The 26,408-nt window shown below is 35.7% G+C and overlaps 1 pseudogene; it reads right to left on the bottom strand.

Moving 5' to 3' along the window:
- Positions 1-1,197: 1,197 nt before the first annotated feature.
- LOC141492303 (5'-3' exoribonuclease 2-like) lies at positions 1,198-23,500 on the bottom strand (annotated as a pseudogene).
- Positions 23,501-26,408: the final 2,908 nt, after the last annotated feature.

Here is a 26,408-nt window from a genome sequence, read left to right as displayed (position 1 = left end):
TGTGGATTCTTTTCCCTTTTACAGGATATCTTTAGGCTACAGACCTAGCATTACTGAATCAAAGGAAATGTGCAATTTTATAGTCTTTGAGCATAATTCCAAATCATTCTCCAGAATGGTTGAATAAATTCACAACTTCACCAACTTTGCATTAGTGTCCAAGTTTTTCAACATTCCTTATAACATTTATCATCATATAATATCAACAGCTACATATCATCAGAGAAAAAGTCATATTAATAAATCTGATAGGTGTGAGATGGCAGCTCTGAGCTGTTTTAATTTGCATTTCTTTAATCAAGAGTGATTTAGAGCATTTTTTCATATGACTAAAGGTAGTTTTTCCTCTACCCACAAAAAAATGAGGATCAAATATTAAAAATTCAAATCCCCATATTGTTCATTATACAATTGGAAAGCAATATAGAACATTAAAAATCAGGTTTATAATTAATATAAATGGTAAAATAAATATATTAGGGTCAGCTAAGTGGCACAGTGGATAGAACATTGGCCCTGGAGTCAGGAGGACCTGAGTTCAAATTTGATCTCAAACACATAATAATTCCCTAGCTGTGAGACCTTGGGTAAATCACTTAACTCCATTGCCTTGTAAAAACAAAAAAAAATTCATTAAAATAAATGCATCAAGTATTGTAGTTCTTAAACAATTGTTTGATATTCTTCCTTTCCACAAACAGCAAAAAATTATAGAATGATGAAAGAATAAAAGAAAGCTTTATAAAACTTAATTCCAATGGTATCTTCCTGAGGGAAGTAACAAAGGGTAATTCCTTCTAGGACCATATCTCTGTCTCCCTCCATGAACATTACCTTGGTGAATCCTCCTAGTTGATATTGATTTTGCTAAAATGCTGCATTTTGCAATTACAGCATGTAGTTTGAAGGCAATAGAGGTAGAGCAGCAGCTCTGTCAAATCTTGGTTAATGGAAAAGGGGAGTGGAGCTTCCAGGAATCATGTAGTCCATGCAGTCTAATATTTGATATAAGCTTTGGAATCTGTGCTTGTCCTCTTATCATTGTCCTCTGATCACCTTATCATTATCAGTGACCTTCATAAATTTTCCTGCTAATTCCCAGGTGGTGCAGCATTGCTTTAAGGTTCACTTTTTGTCCTAAATGCTGGGTGACCTAAGTGAATTGTTTCAGTTAAAGTCAAGTTGTAGTCTCCATTGTCATCTGTTGCAGAATTTTTCCCAATCACCAGCTTTGAGTATGGTTGCAGACTTTTTGTTCTTGATGGCATTGTAGATTTAAAAATGCAATCTTTTACAAACTGTGGATCTTTAAAATTAATACTGATTTTAGTGTTCTGTTTCATATCACACAACAATGGAAGAGAAGGATATACTCTTTGTTCTGGAAGAATGGCTTCTTCATGTAAAGTACATTTTCCTTGGATTCCAAGGCAAAGTTAAATGGCAAATCTACTGCCTCTTTGGAACCTGCTTTATACACATTTCTGAAAAGTAGTGTGAATGGTGTTTCCCCACAAATATAGCATAACCACTAGGGCTATTTCGTTTAGTTCATCAGGTGTAAGGTCATTATAAATTTCTTTCATAGCTTCTCTCATCAAAAAATAGTAATAGGGCAACACTTTGCCACATATATTTCTTTCCCTTCAAAACTATTGCAAAATCCTCAGGATAGAAGTCAAATATACTGGATCCAGGGTCACTCATAACTTTTTGTCATGAAGGAGGTAGAAAATTGCCACATGTAGCTGCAATCACTCTCATAAGTTGCTCCAGTGGTTTTGTAACCTTTTCAAAGTCAGAGGTTATATATGAAATACCTTCAAAAGTCTGAAGTAAATGGTGCATAATAGAAAGGTTAATACCACTTAATATTGAAAAAGTCAACATATTCTTTCAATGTAAGACTGCAGAACTTTATGATGTAATTTCTCATCAGACGAATCAACATCAAATTTGTTCTTATAATACATCCTTTTCAACCAGATTCCAAAATCTGCTATTTTCTTGTAGTTTGGGATGAAATAGTTAAATAAAGATAATAAATACAACCACTTTACATACTATTTATCAGTTATTGTGTTAAGTTCTAGAAAGGCAAAGAAAACATGTTGTTTCAGCACTCAAGCATCTCAGAATCTTATAAGAGGAGATGACATGCCAAAAATGCATACATATAAAATAGATAAAGGACAAACTGAAAATAATTTGAGAGATTAAGCTTAACAGCAAGGAGGACCAGGAAAAGGTTTTGTTTACCTGTTTGTTTTTGTAGAAAGTAGAATTATATTATATCTCACCTGGCTGTCAAAAAAGGGGCAAACCATTCCAGGTCAGAAATGAACTAGGTCAAAGTAATAATGCCAATCAGTAGTAAGTCCTGGTCTGAAAATGGTCATGGCATTTCCAGCCTGAATTAGAAGAATAGTTGCATTTTCTGAAGAAGTTGATGATAGATAGATAGATAAATAGATAACTTATTCAATAAGCATTCATTAAGTGACAACCTACTATGTGCCAGGCTCTGTGATATTACTGGAGGATACAAAAAAGAGGCAAAAAAATTCTCCTTATCCTCAAGAATTTCACAGTCTAATGGAAAAGACAAGCAAACACACACACACACACACACACACACACACAAAAGGTTATTCTATTACATAGACATGAATTGGATTCGAGTGAGGGTGATGCTGTGCTAAGTTACCAGTCTAATTTTATTCTCCAGAGGGTCTAGTGGTTGGCGATGACTTGCCCAAGATCACACAACTAGTAAGTGCCTGAGGTCACATTTGAACTCAGGTCCTCCTGATTTCAAGACAGTGCTCTAATCACTGTGATATCTAACCATATTTCCAAGCTCTTTAGATTTGCTCCACAAGCAGAAAATCACCACAAAATGAATGTAAAACAACAAAAATAAAGGAATAAAGCAGTTGTCACCTTAAGGTAACTTGAGAGAACCTCAGAAAAGACAGTACCACAATGTGACTGAGATTTAAGCTGAATGAAATGTTTATACCCACAGGCCAACACCACTGAATTAACAAATAGCAGGCTCTGAGGGCAGCTTTTTTGGGAAAGCAGAATAGGCCTCAAGAAATTTCACTTCATAAACTTTTACCTCATAACCTCAGGAATTTGCACCTCTCTTTTATCTTACAAACCTTCCTCTAAGGAATAGCATACCATTGAGAAGGGGAAGAATGAAAGATCTCTAACCTCTTACTGTTTCTGGAAACCAGGTCTAATGCTGATAACCTGAAGTGGTCCTGGGACATGGTTGTGGGTAAGAAGGAAAAAGCACACGCTTGTCTGAGTATCACAGGGAGAAAGAACATTTTCATGACAGTGAGACTTGGCCCCAACTGTGACTTAGAACAGAGGAGTCCATCAGGTTGAACCTCCAGACAGAATTAAGCAAATTATAATAAAGAGGACATAGACCTAGGGAAACATTACCCACTACTCAGGACTAAAATCTGATTATAGTAATGTGCTGCTAAAAAAATAAATAAAATAAAAAAATAAGTAAGCAAAGGAGTAAGCAAAGGAAAAAGAACCTGACCATAGATAACTACTTTGTTGTAAAAGAAAATCTATGTTCATATGAAGATAACAAGGTTTTTTTAATAATCTTTTTTTAATTTTTATTAAAGATATTATTTGAGTTTTACAGTTTTCCCCCCAATCTTGCTTCCCTCCCCCCACCCCCACCCCACAGATAGCACTCCTTCAGTCTTTACTTTGATAACAAGGTTTTAAAAAGAGTCATTCCAGCCCAAAGAAAAACATCAAATGGTCAAAGGTATTGAAAGAGGTATTGAAAAAATTTGAAAAGCTGTCCAAAAATCAAATAAGAGAGATTAAGGAAAAGTTGGGGGGGGGGGGAATGCAAGTAAGCCAAGAATAATATGAAAAGAAAGTTAAACAATTGGGGAAAAGAGGGCCAGAATTTTAAGGAAGAAAATAAATTCTTGAAAAATAGAATTGGGCAAGAGAAATCAAATGAGATTGTGACAGCATGAGATAATAAAACTAGAAAAATGAGAGAATCTGAAACATCTCGTTGGAAAAAACCAAGTGATATGGAGAATAGAGTGAGAGGAGACGATGTAAGAATTGTTGGACTACCTGAAAGTGAAGATTTGAAAAAAAAAGAAAGAACATGGAAGCAGATTAATATGCAAAGAGAAGCCAGGAAGTTGCCTGAGCTCCCCAGTTTCCCTCAGAAACTTTAATCAAGCCTCTAAATAGATTCTGGAGTGACAGAAAAAAATAGCCAGTGAGGAGAAATTTTCCACCTTAAGATATTATAGAAAGACTTCAGGAAAGATCTGTCTCACCTAGATCAGCCACAGAGACCCCTCAATCCCAACTCAGCAGGTCATTTGGCAGACAAGCAGATGCACAGTCCTCTAACCCCAGAAAAGAAGGCAATTTTCAAGCCATGGAATCCAGGGTGAAACTAGGCCAGTAGTCCCAGTGCATAAACCCAGTGACCAGACCCCCAGGTCCCCAGCACAAGAAGCTTGGTATTTCTTAGTGCCAGTAGCATAGCTAATTTTTTTAATCTCATTTTTTCTGATTATGTGAAAGAGATTTTTCAAAATTTATCCTTTTGAGTTCCTTTTATCTACCACACTCCCTTCCCTATGCACTCTCCACAACAGTAATCTGTTGTGGAGTAACAGTAACAAATCTGATATAAGTTACACATGTACAATTATGTTTAACATATTTCCATGTTGGTCATATTGTAGAAGAAGAATTAGAACTAAAGGGGTAAACAACCATAGAAATAAAGAAAAATCATAAGAGAAGTTTTAAAAAATGAACAATAGTATGCTTTATTCTGCAATCAGACTCTATTTTTTTTTCTTTGGATGTGGATGGCTTTGTCCACAGAAAGAGTATCAGGATTGTTTGATAACTGAATTGCTGAGAGGAGCTGGGTCCATAATAGTTGGTCATCTCACAATGTTGCTATGAATGTTTTCTCCTAGTTCTGTTCACTTCTCTTGGTATCAGTTCATGCAAGTCTTTCCAGGTTTTTCTGCTCATGATTTCTTATAGGAAAAATTGTACCTCATCACATTCATATAATAATTTTCCAGCAATACCACAATGGCCATCCCTCAATTTCCAATTCTTTGCCACTACAAAAAGAACTGCAATAAATATTTTTGTACATATGGGTGTTTTTCACTTTTTTATGATCTCTTTGTACTATAGAACTAGTAATGGCATTACTGAATCAAAGGTATGCACATTGCCTTTTGGGCATAGTGACAAATTGTTTTCTAGTATGGTTGGATGAGTTCACAACTCCCTACAGTGATCATTTTTCTTTTTCATGTGTCATTTTAGCCAATCTGATAAGTGTGAGGTGTTGTCTCAGGGTTGCTTTAGTTTTCATTTCTCTAATTATTAATGACTTGGAGCATTTTTCATAAAGATTGACTTTAATTTCCTCATCTGAAAACAATCTGTCCATACATGTGGACCACTTATTAATTGGAGAATGACTTGTATTCTTATAAATTTGTCTCAGTTCTCAATATATTTTAGAAATGAATCCTTTATCAGAAATTTTGACTGGAAATTATTTCCTAGCTATCTGTATTCTTTTTAATCTTAGTTGAATTGGTTTTATTTGTGCAAAACCTTTTTAATTTAATGTAATCAGAATTATCCATTTTTGCATTTTGTAATGTTCTCTATCTCTTCTTTTGTCATAAAATCCTCACCTCTCCATAGGTCTGACATATAAACTATGTCAATTCTCCTAATTGGCTTATGGTATCACCTTTGATACCTAAATCTTGTACCCATTTTGGCCTCATCTTGATAAAGAGTGTGAGATATGAATCTATTCCAAGTTTTTGCCCTCTTATTTTCCAGTTTTCCCAACAGTTTTTGTCAAATAATATTTTCATAGCAGAAGTTGGAGTCTTTAGGTTTATCAAATAGTAGATTACTATAGTTATTTAATACTGTTTCTTCCATATATAATCAATTGCTCTGATACACTTCTCTAGCCAGTATCAGAAGGCTGCCACTTTAAAATATAGCTTTAAATCTGGTATACTAGATCATCTTTGCATTTTTTCATTAATTGCCTTGATATTAATTGCCTTGATTAGTTCCTCCAGATGACTTTTTTTTTTAGGTTTTTACAAGGCAAAGGGGTTAAGTGGCTTGGCCAAGTCCAAACAGCTAGATAATTATTAAGTATCTGAGGTCGGATTTGAACTCAGGCACTCCTGACTCCAGGGCCAGTGCGCCACCTAGCCTCCTCTAGATGACTTTTGTTACTGTTTTTTTCTAGTTTTTTAAATATTTTTTCCTATTTAATTGGTATGGCACTGAATAAGTAATCTGATATAGATAGAATTGTTATTTTTATTAATTTATTATTTTTATTATTTCTCAGCCTACACATGAGAATTTGACATTTTTCCAATTACTTAGATGTGACTTTATTTGTATGAAAAAATGGTTTGTAATTATGTTCATATAGTTTCTGGGTTTGTCTTGGGAGATAGATTACCACAGCTACTTTAAATGGAATTTCTCTTATTATCTCTGGTTTTTGAGTTTTGTTGATAATATATAGAAATGTTGATGATTTTTATGTGTTTATTTTATAGCTGTTGCTTTGCTAAAGTTAATTGTTTCAAGTAGTTCTTTAGTTGATTTTCTAGGGTTTTCTAAGTATAACATTGTATCATCTACAAAGAATGAAAATTTTCTTTCCTCATTGTGATATTCTAATTCCTTCAGTTTCCAGCTCATCAGCCTTTCTTAGTCTGCATTCCCTTTTTATCCACAAGAAACAGACTTTTTCTGAAATTCCTCCAAGATATCTTGAGCTGAAAAGTTACTTCACTCAATTTTTTGTGGGTTCTGACACTTTAGGGTCTATTAAGGGGCTCATTTAAAGTTGTTTTGGGGAAATCTCTGGCAACTTCTCAGCTTCAGGGAAAAAAAGCTCAACTTAAAAGTTAGCGGGAAAAAAAAAACAAAAAGAACCCTAATGATAGAAAGCAAGTATGGCAACAGGAAAGATCAAAATGTGAATTCAGAAGAAAAAAAATGGAAATATGCCTACAAATAAAACCTCAAAGGGGAATATGAATTGGTCTCAAACCCAAAAAGTCCCCCAGGAAGAGTTTTTAAAAAAGAGTTTACAAATCAAGTAAGAAGTTGAAGATTTGGAAAAAGAAATGCAGGAGAATTATGAAAAAAAAGTGTCAACAACTAGGAAAAGAAAGCACAGAATTTTACTGAGGAAAACAAGTTCATAAAATAAGTTGGTCCAAAGGGAAAAAAAACACACTGAAGTATAAATTCTTTTTAAAATGATCAAATGGAAAAGGAGATACAAAACCTATAAATAGGTTAATCCCGTAAAAATTGGAGTTGGGCAACATTCCATGAGAAATCAAGGGAGTCAAGCAAAATCAAAAGAATGAAAAAATGGAAGATATAAAATATCTTATTCAAAAAATAACTTTCTTGGAAAATAGATCCAGGAAAGCTAATTTAAGAAGTATTGAACTACTTGAAAGCTATAATTTTTTTTAAAACAGAGCCTGGACAACATGCTTCAAGAAATCATAAAGGAAAATCACCATAATATTCTAGAATTAGAAGGTAAAAAAGGTCCTTATATTTCTTATGCATCTTTTTTTTTTTTGGTTTTTGCAAGGCAATGGAGTTAAGTTACTTGCCTAAGGTAACACAGCTAGTAAATACTTAAGAGTCTGAGATCAGATTTGAACTCACATCCCCCTGAATCCAGGATTAGTTCTCAATCCACTGTGCCACTTAACTGCCTCTATTCTTCTTTATCTTTTATAACAAATTTTCCATTGAGTTCTGTTCTTTTCCTTACAAATACCTGAAAGTCTTTCAATTCATAAAATGTCAATTTTTTTATTCAAAATTATACTCAACTTAGGAAAATTATTCTTGAATGCTAAAATAACTCTTTTGCTCATCAAAATATAATGTCTTCTAGAATAGAAAATACTAGGTTTTGTGAAAAAGATTTTTGAAGTATTTCAACTCAGTTCTTTTTTTTAATGTATGCAAAATTTTCTTCTTAACCTGAGAGTCTTAGAATTTGACTATGACATTCCTGTAAGTTTTTCTTCTGAGATTTCTTTCAAGTAGTAAATGATAGATTTTTTTCAGAGTGGCTAGGTGGCGCAGTGGATAGAGCACTGGCCTTGGAGTCAGGAGTACCTGAGTTCAAATCCAGTGTCAGACACTTAATAATTACCTAGTCGTGTGGCCTTGGGCAAGCCACTTAACCCCCTTGCCTTGCAAAAACTAAAAAAACAAAAACAAATTGATAGATTTTTTTCTATTTCAACTTTACTTTCTTGAGTAGACAGTAGAACTTCAGGATAATTTTCCTTAATAATTTATAATTTTGTACACAGGTTCTTTTTTTGTTAATAGTATTTTTTCCAGGGGCAGCTAGATGGAACAGTATATAGAGCACTGGCCCTGCAATCAGGAGGATCTGAGTTCAAATTTGGCCTCAGACACTTAATAATTACCTAGCTGTGTGACTTGGCAAGTCATTTAACTTCACTGCCTTGCAAAAACCAGAAAAAAGAAAAACAAATAAATAGTATTTTTTCCCAATTACATGTAAAGATAGTTTTCAACATTAAATTTTGTAAGATTTCGAATTACCAGTTTTTCTCCACCCCTCCATTCCCTACTGCTTCCCCAATGCAGCAAGTGTTCTGATATATGTCATACATATGCAGTCATGCTAAACCCATTTCCATATTAGTCATGTTGTAAAAGAAGAATTAGGACAAAAAGGAAAAATAATGAAGCATTTTAAAAAGTGAAAATAGTATGCTTTTGTCTACATTCAGACTTCATAGTTCTTTTTTCTGGATGTGGATGGTATTTTCTATAACAAGTCTTTTAAAATTGTCTTTGAACATTATATTGCTTAGAAGAACTAAATCCATCAGAGTTGAACATCACACAATGTTGCTGTTAATGTGTACCAATGTTGTCTTGGTTCTGTTCATTTCAATGAACTGATGTTCATTTAAGTCTTTCCATCTTTTTTTTCCCTGAAATCCACTACTCATGATTTCTTATGTAACAACAGAAATTCATTACATTCATATGGCATAAATTTTCTAATCATTCCCCAATTAAGGAACCTTCTCTCAAATTTCAATTATTTGTCCCCACAAAAAGAGCTACTGTAAATATTTTTGCACATATAGGTCTTTTTCCTTTAACTTTAATTATTATTTACTAAAGTGGATGAGGCTGACTCTTTTTTAGTCCTGGAATAACAAAAAAGAAATTAATTTCAATTAGCTAAATAGAATATATTATAATACTAATATTATTAACTAATGAAAAATATAAGGCACAGTTTTGATTTAAAGTTTTATCAAACTATATTTATACTATGGGGAAGTATGGAATTTTTTCATAAAGTCAGGAAAATCAGTTTTTGACTCTGTTTTCACAACCATACTCACTATTTGACTTTTCCAACTCATTTAAGCCTTTAGAAACCCAGGTAGCTGTCTAAGACTATAAAGCTGCAGAACAGTTACTAATGGACAGAAGAAATTTCTTCCCTGAGAAATAACATCACTGGTCGAGAAGAAAAGAAGAATCAGAAGGGGAACCCTAAAGCAGGAACAAATAATAAAACTAATAAACCCAATAAATTCAACTAATTATAACAAAGTGTTAATTAGGCCAAGAACACTTCTTTTATTTTTTTATTTAATATTTATTCTCATTTTGTACAAATAATGTTTTCTACATTAATAAAATATTATTGTTTAAGAATAAATGAAATACCCTCCCCCCATAAATATAGACTTGCTTGAGCGATAAAGCAAAGGGGAGACAAAAAAATTAAAATTAAAAAAATAATAGTAATAATTGTAAGTATGGCCAGGTGGTGCAATGTATGGAGCAAGAGCCCTGGAGCCATGAGCACCCGAGCCCACATCCGGCCCTGTACACCCAACAAACACCCAGCTGTGTGATATGCAAGCCACCTAAACCCCATTGCCCTGCAAAAAAAAAAAGAAAAAAGAAAAAACCCAAAATAAAATAAAATAGTAATAATGCAGACAGAGCATTGGCCCTTGAGCCAGGAGCACCCAGATCCAAATCTGGCATCAGATACCCAATGATCACCCTGCTATGCGGCCCCAGGCAGGCCACCCAGCCCCATTTGCCTTGCACCCCACCAAAATAATAATAATAATAAATGTGCTTGAGTCTTTGTTCCAACCCCAACAATTCTGTCACAGGTGGATCACATTCTTTATGATAAGTCCATCACAAAAGTTACTTCCATATTTCTCCACCATTGCCATTGCTGATCACAACTCTCTCCTTTCATATTTCTCCACTACCATGTACTATATTTTCCCTCTCTTTTCACTCTGATTCTGCTGTAGGGTAGCTGAGTGAAGCAGCAGACAGATCCCTGGCCATGGGGCCAAGAGGCCCCAAGTCCCCAAACCACCCCTTAGGCCCAGCATCCACCTGGCCCTATGGTCCTGGACAGACCATCCAATCCCAGCCCCTTGCAAGAAGTAAAAAAGAAACTGTATTATATCTGACCACTCTCCCCCTGTGGTCCATCCTCTCCTTCATCACTCACATCCCCCCTTCCCCCTGTCCCCCTTCTCTCCTTCTTACTCCAGATGCCTATACCCCATTGAGTATATATGCTGTTTCCTCTCCTAGCCACCTCTGATGAGAGCAAAGATTCCTTCATTCCCCCTTGCCTTCCCCCCTTCCATATCATTGCAATAGCTCATTGTAATAAAGAAAAATCTTATTATATGAAATATCTTGGCCTATTCCCCCTCTCCTTTTTCTTTCCCCCATTACATTTCCCTTTTTTTCTATTGACTCCATTTTTACACCATATTTTATCTTCAAATTCAGCTTTCTCCTGTGCTTCAACTATAAAAGCTCCCTCTACCTGCTCTATTAACTGAGATGGTTCATATGAATATTATCAGTATCATTTTTCTATACATGCATTTCATCCTCATTAAGTCCCTCATATTTCCCCCCCTCCTCTATTCTCCATGCTTCACCTGAGTCCTGTATCTGAAGATCAAACCTTCTGTTCAGCTCTGGCCATTCCAAAAGGAACATTTGAAATTCCCCTGGTTCATTGAAAGTCCATCTTTTTCCCTGGAAGAGGACATTTAGCCTTGATGGGTAGTTCATTCTTGGCTATATTCTAAGCTCTCTTGCCTTCCAGTATATTATATTCAAAGCCCTACAAGCTTCCAGTGTTTGCTTGCTAAGTCCTGTGTGATCCTGACTGCAGCTCCAATATTTGAACTGTGTCCTTCTGACTGCTTGTAATATTTTCTCTTTCACTTGGGAGTTCTGGAATTTGGCTATAATATTCCTAGGGGTTGGTTTTTTGGTATCTCTTTCTTGGGGGGATCGGTGGATTCTCTCTATTTCTATTTTGCCCTCTGCTTCTAGAATATCAGGGCAATTTTCCTGTAGTAATTCTTTGAAAATGATGTCAAGGCTCTGTTCCTGATCATGACTTTCAGGTATTCCAATAATTTTTAAATTATCTTTCCTAAGTCTGTTTTCCATATCAGTTGTTTTTTTCAATGAGATATTATATATTTTCTTCTAATTTTTCATTTTTTGGTTTTTGAAGTATTGATTCCTGATTTCTGGTAAATTCATCGATCTCCCTGAATTCTATTCTTTGTCTGAAGGATTTGTTCTCTTCAGAGAGTTTTCTTATCTCTTTTTTCCATCTAGCCAATTTTGCTTTTTAAAGCATTCTTCTCCTCCATATTTGAACTGTTGTATCCATTTGACCGAAGATGGTTTTTAGCATGCTATTTTCTTCAGCATTTTTTTGGATTTCCTTGACTAAGCTTTGCTGACTTCATTTTCATGTTTTTCCTGCATCTCTCTCCTTTCTTCTCAACTCCCTCATTTGATTTTTAAAGTCTTTTGTGAGCTCTGTCATAGCCTGAACCCAATGTCTGTTTTTCTTGGAGTCTTTAGATGCAGGAGCTTGTGCTCCCTCATCTTCAGACTGAGTATTTTGATCCTTCTTGGGCTCACATGCAAAATATTTCTCAATGATGTTTCTCTTTTTTCTCTGCTTGCTCATTTTCCCAGCCTAAGCCTGTTTTTTGGGGTGCTTCCTGAGCTTTTGGGACACTCCCACAGGGGTCTCAGTGTGTGAGGCTCTGTCCTCCCTCCTGGTCTGTGAATGACCATAAGCCCCAGAGTCCTGTTCCAGGCGCAGAGGACAGAGCTCAGCAGTCTCTCTCTCTTCACTCCCCTCCCTAGGTTCAATGGGCTCATGCCCTGGGGGCTCCTGCTTATTGGCTCTGCTTGCTTCTCTGTTTCCTGGATCTGGGCTTCCGTGGCCATGCTGCTAGCTGCGTACCCTGAGGGCTGGGCTTCACGTGCTCACTTTGGCAGAGGTCCCCACTGTTGCTGTTCCCCCACTTTGTGCTCGGTGCTCCCCGGGATGTAGCTCAGGGAACTCCCCCGCTGCTGTGAGCCACAGCTCCTAGCGCCCTGGAGCTGCCTCCGGGAGGCGGAAGTTCTTTCGCTCTGGTGGGCCATCCCTCCGGTGGGCCTCCCCTCCAACCCCGGGGAGCATAGCCTTTCTGCTCTTTTCCAGGTTACCTTGAGTAGGAGAACTGCCTCAATGGATCCTTCTGTGGGTTCTGTCTCTCCAAAGTTTAGTTAGTCCTTAGCTTGTGAGTTTTATGAGAGAGCGCCTAAGACAGGATCCACTCTTGTTGCCATCTTGGCTCCGCCCCTCAAGGACACTTCTTTAAATACCATTCATACATTATCTCTTCATGAAAGAAAAAAAGTTTTGATCAAGACTACATGCCTAAATCTGATTACTCTTCTGCAATTACAGTTTGATAAATTTATTTTTTCTATAGGAATCATCTCCCAAATTTAGATGATAAATTGGTTTCAGTTTTCAGAATTTTCTTTAATTCTCATGTCATCATTGAATTGTATAAAAATTAGATTTTTACATATAAAAAGATTAGAAAAAACTTTTAAAAATATATATGAGGGAGGTGGAGCCAAGATGGCGACATGAAGGGATCAAGCCTTAGGAGCACTCTGATAAAAACTCATAAACTAAGGACTCTAACTAAACTTTCTAGAGACAGAACCCACAAAGGAACCCAATGAGGCAGTTCTCCTACTCAAGGTAACCTGGAAAAGAGTAGAAAGGCTCTGCTCCCAGGGGTCGGAGGGGTGGCCCGCCAGAGCGAAAGAACTTCAACCTCCCGGAGGCAGCCCCAGGGCGCTGGGAGCCAGCTCACAGCAGCAGGGGAGTCTCCTGAGCTGCACCCCAGGGAGCACCGGGCATGAAGTGGGGGAACAGCAGGGGACCTCTGCCAGAGCGAGCATGTGGAGCCCAGCCCTCAGGGCACACAGCAAGCAGCTTGGTCTTTCAGCAACCCAGACCCAGAAACAGAAGCAGGGGGAGCTGGTAAGCAGAAGCCCCCAGGGCATGAGCCCATGGAGCTGAGGGAGGGGAGTGAAGAGAGAGAGACTGCAGAGCTCTGTCCTCTGCACCTGGAACAGGACTCTAGGGCTCTGATCACATTCAGATCCTGATCTCAGTCTAAGCCCCCCAATAGAACAACAGGGCCCCCCCCCACCTCAGCCCCGTGGCAGAGGGGGGCGCTTATGGTCATTCACAGACCAGGAGGGAGGACAGAGCCTCACACACTGAGACCCTTGTGGGAGTGTCCCAAAAGCTCAGGAAGCACCCCAAAAAACAGGCTTAGGCTGGGAAAATGAGCAAGCAGAGAAAAAAGAGGAACATCATTGAGAAATATTTTGCATGTGAGCCCAAGAAGGATCAAAATACTCAGTCTGAAGATGAGGAAGCACAAGCTCCTGCATCTAAAGACTCCAAGAAAAACAGAAATTGGGCTCAGGCTATAACAGAGCTCAAAAAAGACTGAAAATCAAATGAGGGAGTTGGAAGAAAAACTGGGAAAAGAAAGGAGAGAGATGCAGGAAAAACATGAAAATGAAGTCAGCAGCTTAGTCAAGGAAATCCAAAACAATGCTGAAGAAAATAGCATGCTAAAAAACAGCTTAGGTCAAATGGATAAAACAGTTCAAAAAGTTATTGAGGAGAAGAATGCCTTAAAAAGCAAAATTGGCCAGATGGAAAAAGAGATAAGAAAACTCTCTGAAGAGAACAAATCCTTCAGACAAAGAATAGAATTCAGGGAGATTGATGAATTTACCAGAAATCAGAAATCAATACTTCAAAACCAAAAAAATGAAAAATTAGAAGAAAATGTGAAAAATCTCATTGAAAAAACAACTGATATGGAAAACAGACTTAGGAAAGATAATTTAAAAATTATTGGAATACCTGAAAGTCATGATCAGGGAAAGAGCCTTGACATCATTTTCAAAGAATTACTACAGGAAAAGTTCCCTGATATTCTAGAAGCAGAGGGCAAAATAGAAATGGAGAGAATCCACCGATCCCCCTGAGAAAGAGATCCCAAAAAACCAACCCCCAGGAATATTATAGCCAAGTTCCAGAACTCCCAAGTCAAAGAGAAAATATTACAAGCAGCCAGAAGGACACAGTTCAAATATCACGGAGCTGCAGTCAGGATCACACAGGACTTAGCAGCAACTACATTGGAAGCTCATACGGCTTGGAACACAATATCCCGGAAGGCAAGAGAGCTTAGAATATAGCCAAGAATGAACTACCCATCAAGGCTAAATGTCCTCTTCCAGGGAAAAAGATGGACTTTCAATGAACCAGGGGAATTTCAAATGTTCCTTTTGGAATGGCCAGAGCTGAACAGAAGGTTTGATCTTCAGATACAGGACTCAGGTGAAGCATGGAGAATAGAGGAGGGGGGGAAATATGAGGGACTTAATGAGGATGAAATGCATGTATAGAAAAATGATACTGATAATATTCATATGAACCATCTCAGTTAATAGAGCAGGTAGAGGGAGCTTTTATAGTTGAAGCACAGGAGAAAGCTGAATTCGAAGATAAAATATGGTATAAAAATGGAGTCAATAGGAAAAAAAAGGGAAATGGAATGGGAGAAAGAAAAAGGAGAAGGGGAAATAGTCCAAGATATTTCACATAATAAGATTTTTTTTAATACAATGAGCTATTGCAATGATATGGAAGGGGGAGGCAAGGGGGAATGAGGGAACCTTTGCTCTCATTAGAGATGGCTAGGAGAGGAAACAGCAAATATAGTCAATGGGATATAGACATCTGGAGTAAGAAGGAAGGGGAAGCAGGGGGAAGGGGTGGGGATGTGAATAAAGGAGGAGAGGATGGACCATGGTGGGGGGGTAGAGTAGTCAGATATAACACATTTTCTTTTTTACTTATTGCAAGGGGCTGGGATTGGATGGCCTGCCCAGGACCATAGGGCCAGGTGGATTCTGGGCCTAAGGGGTGGTATGGGGGCTCAGGGCTTCTTGGCCCCAGGACCAGGGATCTGTCTGCTGCGCCACTCAATGACCCTACAGCAGAGTCAGAGTGAAAGGAGAGAGAAAATAGAGTACATGGTAGTGGAGAAATAAGAAAGGAGGGAGTTGTGATCAGCAATGGCAAGGTTGGAAAAATATGGAAGTAACTTTTGTGATGGACTTATCATAAAGAATGTGATCCACCCATGGCAGAGTTGTTGGTGTTGGAACAAAGACTGAAGCACATTTTTTGTTATTATTATTTGGGGGAGGGTGCAGGGCAAGTGGGGCTGGGTGGCCTGCCTGGGGCCACATAGCAGGGTGATCTTTGGGTGTCTGGGGCCGGATTTGGACCCAGGTGCTCCTGGCTCAAGGGCCAATGCTCTGTCTGCCACCCAGCCACCCCTACTATTATTACTATTTTATTTTATTTTGGGTCTTTTTTTTCCTTCTTTTTGGTTTTTCCAGGGCAGTGGGGATCTGGTGGCTTGCATGTCACATGGCTGGGTGTTTATTGGGTTTACGAGGCTGGATATGGACTCGGGTATGATCCCATATATCAAAATTAAATTAATATCCCTAAAGATTATCAGTGATTAAAGTTTGCCAAATCCTATAACAATGCCTCTTATCTCAAAAAGGAGACTGGATAAGAAAGTGTATGTTTCTACTGTGAGAACCAAGAAAGTAATTTGCCAGACTTGATAATTGAGGGACCTGTTTGTAATAATTTTGAGGATATGTAAAAAAGAGTTTGAAAAAATTAACAATATTCTCTCATTCATTTAGCAATTAAATGATGTTAGGAAAAGGGGAAAGCAAAGTTGGCTTACAGTATCACAGATGGAATGATATCAGTCAAGAGAGGGTGTCAGCATAAAAAGGAATTCACAGAATTTCTCTTCTCATATAGAAAATGTTCCACTTCTCAGGCCAGTATTGTTTCCATAGCTAGTTCCATAGAAGTGGTAAATAGTCTGAGAATATAGTAATCTGTTATTTTTAATCATGGGAACTAGAGTGCAACAAAACTTATTTCCACTCAGCATGAAATGGGTAGTATGGTAATTTTGGAACTAAAATCTTCCTATCAGTTGAGAGAGATTATGGTTTATATTTTAAGCCTCATTTTGTATTTTTGAGGTAAGAAAAAGAAAAGGGAATCAAATTAGTATAGTTTAGTATCATATATTATGATTTAGTATAAAATAATATAGTGTATTGTGGTGTGGTGTGGTAGGGTAGGTTAGGGTAGTATGGTATGGTATGATATGGTATAGTATAGTTCAGTATAGTATAGATAGATGGTATAATACAGAACAGTATAGTACAATATAGCATAATACATATAGTATAGTAGAGAATAGTATGGGTCAGTAAGAGACCATTACAAAGAAAAATTAATACCTCACAAACATATCAAAATTATGTAAACTCTCACCTTTAAGTATATGGATTCTTTTCTAAATTAACTCAAACACTTTACTCTGTCACTGAGTTGTTAAGTAAATGTCTACAACTTGGATTGATGGCTGACAGCACTGATAAAATAAATTATGCATAATTTAGTGAAGACAATTATGCCAAAGTAGTGTTAGTGATTTAAATAATTATACTATAAATAGTATTATTGACTTTGACAAATTTGTACCCATAAAAGTTATCAGTATTTAATATCACCTAAAAATTTAAAATGTTCAGATATTTGTAACAATGTAGTGATGCTACTTATTTTTGTTAAAATAAGACCAGTAAAATAACAATTTTGAATTACTTTATCATACTTTAAGGGTAGTGGTGTGAGTAAGATATTTTGTTTAGGATTTGTCTTGATATATTCTACACATCAATAAATAAAATTTGAAAGGAAATTATTTTTTCTTTTTTAATATTTTCTTTTTTTATTTTTCTAACTATGAAAGCATACTTTTCAGTAATCATTTTTTGTAAGGCTTTGTTTTTCTACCTCCCTTCCTCTCCCCTCTCCCTATCAGAAACCAATTTAATATAGGTTATACATGAATAAATATGTATATATATGTGTGTTAAATATATATCTACAAAAATCATATTGGGAAAGAAGTCTGTTGGGAAAGAAAAAACCATAAAACATAAAACAAATTTTAAAAGTTAAAATAGAAGTCTGCATTCTGGCTTCTCTGGAAATGGATTGTATTTTCCATCATATATATGTCCTTTAGAATTGACTTTGATAATTTTACTTTTGCATACAAGTCCTTCGTGGTTAATCATTACATAATGTGGCTATTAGTGTGTGTACCATTTTATGTTCTGCTCACTTCAGTCAGCTTCAGTTCATATATATAAATATATATATATATATATATATATATATATATATATATATATATATATATATATATCCAGGCTTTTCTGAAGCCCTGTCCCTCATGATCTTTTAAATTATTTTTTCTATTTTTCTAATGACATGTAAAGGTAGTTTTCAACATTCCTTCATTTGTAATGAATGTTTTGCATTTTGTGCCACCCTCTTTTCCCTCCCTACTCCCCATGGTGGTGATCAATCTGGTAAAAATTGCACAAATACACTTGTGTTTAAAATATTTGCATATTAGTCATGTTATGAAAGAGGATTTAGAACTAAGGGAGGAAAAAATCATAGGAAATATCCTACTCACACTTATAGTTATGATTAATAACTCTGTATTCCCTCTGTGCTTTCTTCCCCATTTGCACTTTTCCCTTTCCTTTCCTGTTATCTCTCCCCACCAATGTTTTGCTTCTGATGGCTGTCTCTTGATCAACCCCTCTTTCTATCCTCATTTTCCCCTTTTACTTTTCTTTTTAACTTTTACTTCAACTTATCTTTTACTTCCATTTTACCCTTTCTTACCCTTTCTTTCCCTTTTCACTCAATTTCCCTGTTCAGTAGGATAAATTTTTTTATACTTTTATTTTATATTCCCCCACTTACATGTAAAAACAAGTTTCAACATTCATTTTTTTAAACTTTCAGTTCTGAATTCTCTCCCTTCTTCCCACCCCACTCCCCTTCATTGAGAAAGCAAGTGTAGTCATGCAAAGCATTACCATAATAATCATGGTGTGAAAATTCTCTTCCCTCCAAAAAAGAGAAACTTCAAGAAAAATAAAGTTTAAAATATACTTTACATAAAGTCATTCTTCCAGATCAAATAGTATATTCTTCTACTGAAATCAGTATTAATTTTAAAGATCCACAGTTTGCAAAAGATTGAATTTTTAAATCTGCAGTGCCATCAAGAGCAAAAACGTCTGTAACTGTAATCAAAGCTGGTGATTGGGAAAAACTTAGCACTGAATGACAAAGAAAGCCATAACTTGGCTTTAACTGAAACAATTCATGTAGGTCATTCAACTATTAGAACAAGAATGCTGCACCACCTGGAAATGAGCAGGAAAATTTATGTTGGTCAATGATAAGAGGACAAGCACAGATTCCAAAGCTTTTGTCAAATATGAGACTACATGATTCCTAGAGAGACTCCACTCCCCTTTTCCATTAAGCAAGATTTGACAAGAGAAGCTGCTGTACCTCTACTACCTTCAAACCTCATGCTGCAATTCCAAAATGCAGCATTTTAGGAAAATCATTATCAACTATGAGGATTCACCAAGGTGTAATGATGTCAGAGGGAGGCCCTAGAAGGATTTGACTACCCCTCCCACAATCTTCTCTTCCTTCTATTAGCACCACACACACACACACACACACACACACACACACACACACACACACACAATTTCTCCCAGCCCCTTCCCCTCCTACTTTCCTCTAGGGTAAGTTAGATTTCTATACCCAGCTGTGTGTACATATTATTCCCTCTCTGAGTTAATTTCTCCTTCAACTCCTCCCCCTCTCCCTTTATTTTCTCCCAGTATATTCCTCTCTCACCCCTTAACGCCATCTTTTTAATATTATTCCTTCATATTCAACACCCACCTGCCATATGCTCCTTCTAACTACCCCATTATATGGGAACATTCATATGAGTTATCAGTATCATCTTCCCATGCAGGAATATAAGAAGTTCAATATCATTAAGTCCTTTATGAACTGCCTATCCTGTTTATCTTTTTATGCTTTACTGAGTCTCATATTTGAAGGTCAAATTTTCTATTTAACTCTGTTCTTTTCATGATGAAAGTTTGAAAGGCCCCTATTTCACTGAAAGTCCATTTTTCCCCCAAAAGAATATGCTCAATTTTGTGGGATAGTTGGTTTTTTGTTGTAATCCAAGGTCCTTTGCTCCACAGAATATCAAAAGTCATAAACATTAACAAATTATAATCAATTTACACTTTGCTCTCTTTCCAAAAACCCTCTATAGAAATACAATCTTCATGAGCTAAAGTAGAATGGAAAGTAAAATAACTTCTTGATCCATTTATATCCACATCTTAAATATACTTCCTCCAAGTATATTCAACAATTATGATCTAAAATATCAGCTAAAGCATCATCATTTCCATGATCAATTTATACTCATACCTTCTAAGTATGATTCTTTTACCTAACACTAGAGAAATACAATTCTCAAGAATTAAAATATTGTCTTCCTGTGTAGTTTAATGTTCTTGACTAATTTTTTTCTCTTTGCATTTACCTTTTTATGCATTTCTTGAGTCTTGTATTTTGAGAACAAATTTTTCTGTTCAGTTCTTGTCTTTTTTATCATATAATTTTGAAATTCTTCTATTTCATTGAAAATCCATCTTTTCCCCTGAAAAAAAAATGCTGAAATTTTCAAGGTCACTGATTCTTATCTTTAATCTAAGGTCCTTTGCCCTATGAAGTATCACATTCCAGACCCTCTCATGCTTTAATATTGAAGCTAATAAGTCATGCATAAATGCTGACTGTGGTTCCTTAAAATTTATATTGCTTCTTTTGCTAAGAATTCTGAAATTTGGCTACAATATTTCCTGGAGTTTTTATTCTGAATCTCTTTTAAAAAGGTGATTGGTAGATTCTTTCAATAACTATTATGTCTTCTTCTTTAGGATATTAGGGCAGTTTTCATGATATTTTCTGAAAGATTTTTCAAGTCCTTTTTAGGATCAAGACCAATAATTCATAAATTATCTCTCCTGAGTCTATTTCCCAAGACAGTCATTTTTCCTAAAAGTGTACTTTATATTTTCTTCTATTTTTTCAATATTTTGATTGTTTGATGTAATCTTGGTGTTTCATAGAGTCATAACTTTTCATTTGTCCAATTCTAATTTTTAGGGCTTTATTTTCTTCAATTGATCTTTGTGCTTCCTTTTCCAGCTGGTAAATTTTACTTTTAAATGAGCTATTTTCCTTTTCCAGCAATTTTCCAGTTTATTTCTTCAGTCAATTTTTCATAATTCTTCTGCTTGGCTCTCATTTCTTTTCTCTATTTTCCTTCATCCTTTCTTCTTTGATTTTTAAATCCTTCTTGAGCCCTTTCAAGAGGACATTTTTTGGATTTGAGATCAATTCATACTCTCCTTTGAGGCTTCACATGTTTTTCACTGTTTTCCTCTTCTGAGATGGCATTTTTATCATCCCTATTAGAATAGTTTTTTAAATAGTTCACTCTTTTTTTTTTTGCTCATTTTGGTAGTTGAGCTCTGCTCCTGAGACATAGGGAATATAAATCCAAGCTTTTTTGCTAGGGACAGTATGTGATTCCTGGTTTATCACTTGCCTATGGCATTACCTATGTAACATTCTGTTCCTTCTTTTAAGGTAACCCTTACTTTCCATGTACCAATGTATTTCCTATGCAGAGGTTTGTTCCTTTCTTTATGCCAAGGCATTGCCTATGCAACAGTTTGCTCCCTGCATTAGAGTAGCCAAACCCAGTCCCATCTGTTGCACCAGCATTTTTAGTGCTCAAACTATCATCTGAGCTGGGGTTGAGATCCTTACTGCTGGCCTTCTGTAATACTGGTTTGCTGAACGTTAACCAGAACTGTCCTGTAGCTGAGAGATCTCTGGCTTACTTTCCTGCCTTTGTTCAGTTATACTTAACTTTTAATCAGAAGAGATAGATCTTTACTGAAGTTCCTTCATAATACCTTGAGTTAAAACTTGTTTTACTCTTTTGTGTGTTTGTGTGTGTGTGTGATCTATAGCTTTAAGTTCCATGTAGAGCTTCATTTGAAGTTGTTTTGGGAAGCCGGCACTTCCTCATCTCATGCTGCCATTTTAGTTCTGCTCCTGAAGACAAGGAAATTATTTTTTAAAGAAATACTGATAATATAATTTATTTTGAAATGTGAAGCTGGATTTCCCCACATGCCCATAATAATCCCATCATTGCTGCTTACTGCAGAAACTGCTAACATTGACCTAGATTTAGATTCAAAGAAAATTGGATTTCCCTAAGAAACTTGAGTGAAATTGGGTTTTTGTGCAAATTTAAGAAATTGGAAATTTCATTTTAATAAATCCTTTAAGTTTATCTGGGGTATGGTGGGCAGGATGGAAAAAGGAAAGCATATTCTTTTAAAATAAATTATGAGCTTCTTGCATTATATACTTCAGAAATCTGAAGTATTTTTTGACTACTTCAAATGACGTGTGACTGATTCCAATATAACTGTTTATTTTAGTTTATCTATTCAAAAGAAAATATTTCAAGCTATATATATATATACATGTAATTACATGAATGACTTTATAGACCCTTAAAAGTATTTAAATATTCTCTTATTATATATTCTTATTTTAAAATTAGCTGATATTATGAAGAATATGAAATATACATGCTTAATAAATACATAAAATTGATATTTCTAAAATGCTTGCAATAACTAGTCATCAGGACTAATGAAGAAAACAACCCACAAAAGGAAGCTAAAAAGTAAGGGGAGCACCAAATAATATCCTGATATGGAGGCATGATATACCATGGTAAAGAAACCAGGTAGAGCCCCAGAGAGAAAATGGACAGTTAATTGAAAAATTCTGAGCTCTCTCTAAAGGAAGTCTTTGGAATGAGTTTATTACTCCACCCTTCAGTCCTCCAATCACAAGGAAAGAGAATAGAGGGGAGTTAAAAAATTATTGTTTATTTTTAAAATGAATAAATCTAAATGATATTGCTTTCAGAAATTAGTTTTTCCTGGGGAAGTCATATGATGCTCCATGGAATAAAAACCAAGACAAAAAAAAAATAAAGGTTAAGTACTACTTCATATACAGAACTAAGACACTAGGGGGCACTTCAAAGGATATATACTATTGCAAAAAAAATTATCTGTTAAAATTTGGTTAACAATCTTCGAGCAAAAGGAATATTTCATTCTCCTGTGTTTAGACATATTCTTTACAGGATCTCTTGGATTAAACGTTGATGGATATTTATTAAGTATTAAATAAGATATTTTTATAGTTGCTAAAAAGTATTATAAAGCTTAGGTAAGACTCAGAATCCTGCCTCTACAGAATTGCAGAAGGACATAATAAGTGCATTTGGGAGTTAGAAAGGTAAAGGATTCCTGGGGGAAATAGAAGGAGATACATCAGGGAAAGCATAATTGACTTAAAATAACTCATCTACCTATCTATCTTATCTAGCTATCTATTTATCTATCTATAAGGAATTTTGACTAGATTGACCTAAATTCCTTGGTTTGTTTGTTTGTTTACTAACTAGCTGAGAAGTGATTGACTGAAAGATAGAAATTAGATCATAGAAGTCCAGAGACCTGCTCAATTAACTTTCCACATTGGGACTTTAAGCTCTCGTGGATGGTCTATTTATGCCAGCTGTGCTGGGGTTCTGGTGCTCATAATTTGCCTTCTGTCTTGGTGCTGGATGTCTCATGGTTTGCCTACCATGTTGTTGACCTGCTGAGCCAGGACCTTGATTGCTGATCTTTGCTGCAGGTAAAGGCCTTCCACTGGCTTCACCCACACCTCACCTGCATTGTACTCTGCTCCCTGCAATGAGATCTGCTCCCACTCCATCCAAATGAGATAGACAGAACTTTCCTTCCAAGATACCTTAAGTTGAAAAATGTTTTACCCTGTCTTTTTGTAGCTTCTGTCACCCCAGAATTTTTCCAGCGGCTTGGTTTAATGTTGTTTCTGAGGAAAGCTGGGAAAAGCTCAGGGAAGTTCCTGGCTTCTCTGCACCAGTTTGGTTCCACTTCTCAAAGCATTTCACTTCTTTAGGATTCAGTATCATCTTAAATGAAATGCATTTTTTCCTCCAGTCAAATGAAGATCATCCTACATTTTATGGTCTGTTTCCCAGAGTATTTACATGAGAGGTAAAGATCCTATACATTTTTCTACTAAACAAAGATAACTTCAATTTTTATCTCCCTAGGCTTGAGCAGAATAAGATAAATTCTGACTTTCATAGGGATATGAACCAAAAAGAAACTGGACCTTGTTGAGACAAACCCAAACTTCAGTTCTATATATGAATTTAAATGTGTTCATTTTAATTTAAATTTTTTGCTCATACCTTTGGATTCACTGGCATAGTGAATCATGGTAAAAAATATCCTTTCTTCATTGAAATCAACAATTTATTTATAATATAAGAATCTTGACAAGTTACTAGAAGTAGTAAGAAATTAGATGACTTTTCTGAGTATCAAAGGCCAGACTTTTCCCCAGGACTTATCATTATGAAATCTACATTCTCTGTTGCTTATGTTTGCTGTTTCTCATGCTACCAAAGTATGAGATAACAGAATCATAGTAAAAACATGATAATGCAATATTATTGCCTACAGATTAAGGAGCCTGCAATGTAAAACAATTAAAGATAGACTGTCAAATAAAGTCAACACTAAGAAACAGGAAATGTAATGTTTGTCCCTAACTGTTCATCTCCAGTATAATCTTGGTAAAATAACTTCCTCTTTTGGCCTCACTTGCTCCATTTATTTAAAGGAGAGAACAATGCTGAAAAACATTTAGCCCTAAAAGTATTTGTAACGGATAAAATATTAGCTTAGAAGACTGATAGATTCTTTAGGGTAGAAAAAAAGAAATAAACAAGGAATAATAGCTATCAGAAAAGGAAAACAAAAAGCACTGATTATATAGATATAGATACACATATAGATATATTATTTCTTTATAATTAAGTCAATTTCTCAAGCCCAGAAGAGGGCAAGATTACCTAATAATATATTCTAATTTTTATAATGTTTCATCAACAAACATTTTGAATCACAAGGAAAAACTGAAAGCATGCATAAAAATAGAATTCTTCTTTTTAAAATGTAATACCTCTAAGTATCAAATTGTATTGATGTTGATGACACTTTCATTTGGGTAGAGGCAAGATGGTAGAGAAGCTAGGAGTTCCCTCTTATTTCAGTTTCCCTCCAAAGTAAAAATGAAGCCTCTAAATAGACATTAGAGTGAGAGAAACCACAAAAAGACAGGGAAACAATTTTTCAACTCAAGGTATCTTGGAGGGACATGGGTAAAAGGAGATACAGGTCAGCATAGGTGGGGAGCAGGGCAGACAGTGGGCAGCTCTTACTCTCAGTGCAGATCAGTAACCAAGACTCCTGGGTCCTGGCATGACATGGTACAACAAACCAGCAGTAAAGGCCTAGGCCCAGCAAGAAGGTATACTGTGAGTCCTAGTGCAAGTAGAATTGGGTCAGATTATCCTAACTCAGAGAGCAAGACACCAGCATCTGATACTCTCTGCCAAGCTGGCAGAGAGAAGCCAGGAACTTCCCTATGCATAAAGCCAGTGACCTATTCCCTAGCCCCTAACAGAAAAAACTTAGGACCGTGACCCTAGGTTTGCCAGGGAAGACCTCAACTTTTAAAATGCACAAAAAACAAAAAGAGCTCTAACCACAAAAGCTACAAAGCTGACAGGAAAGGTCAAAACACCATCGCAGAAGAGGAAAGAAGTGACAAAATGCCTGTATGTGAAAAGGGGATATGAATTGGTCTCTAGTCTAAAAAGTCCCCCTTCAAAGACCTCAAAAATGATTTTGAAAATCAAGTAAGAGAGATGGAAGAAAAGTTGGGAAATGAGAGTTATGCAGTAGAATTATGAAAAAAAGACAGCATGGAAAAGGAAGCACAAAAATTGATTAAAGAAAACAATACCTTTAAAAGTAAAATTGATCAAGAGAGATACATAAGCTAACTAAAGAAAATAAATCCTTAAAAATTAGAATTGGGCATATGGAAACTAATGATTCTATAAGACAACAAGAATCTATCAAATAAAATCAAAAGCTAGAAAAATAGGAGGAAAATGTAAAGCACCTTGAAAGAAAAACAACCAACCTGGAAAATAGATCTAAGAGAGATCAAGTAAGAATTATTGGACTACCTGAAATCTATGATCAAAAAGATAGCCTGGACAATATCTTTGAGGAAATTATAAAGGAAAAACTATCCTAATATCCTAGAACAAAAGTGTAAAATAATTCTTGAAAGAATTGATTTATTATCTCCTGAAAGAGATGCCATAATAAAACTATTAGCCAAATTCCAGAATTATCAGCTCAAGGAGAAAATACCACAAGCAATAAGAAAGAAACAATCCAAATTCCAAGTTTCGATATTAAAGGATTAGAGGGTTTCAAAGATGATATTCAGGAAGGCAAAGGAATTTGGATTACAACCAAAAATTAACTACCTTCAAAATTTTGATCGGGGAAAAGATGGACATTCAGTGAAAGGAGACTTTCAAACTTTCTTGACAAAAAGGCTAGAATTCAACAGAAAATTTAGTCTTCAAATATAAGACTCAAGAGATGAAAAAATGTAATTTAATATATTATTATATTTAATATAAACTGTTTATATTTCTATACCAAAAGATAATACATTGTAACTCTTGAAAATTGTATTTCTATTTGGACAGAAGGAATAAGCTTAG

Source organism: Macrotis lagotis, chromosome 6 (assembly GCF_037893015.1).
Source record: "Macrotis lagotis isolate mMagLag1 chromosome 6, bilby.v1.9.chrom.fasta, whole genome shotgun sequence".
Lineage (NCBI taxonomy): Eukaryota > Metazoa > Chordata > Mammalia > Peramelemorphia > Peramelidae > Macrotis > Macrotis lagotis.
The sequence above is the reverse complement of the archived record's forward strand: the minus strand, read 5'-3'. Positions and strand labels throughout refer to the sequence as shown.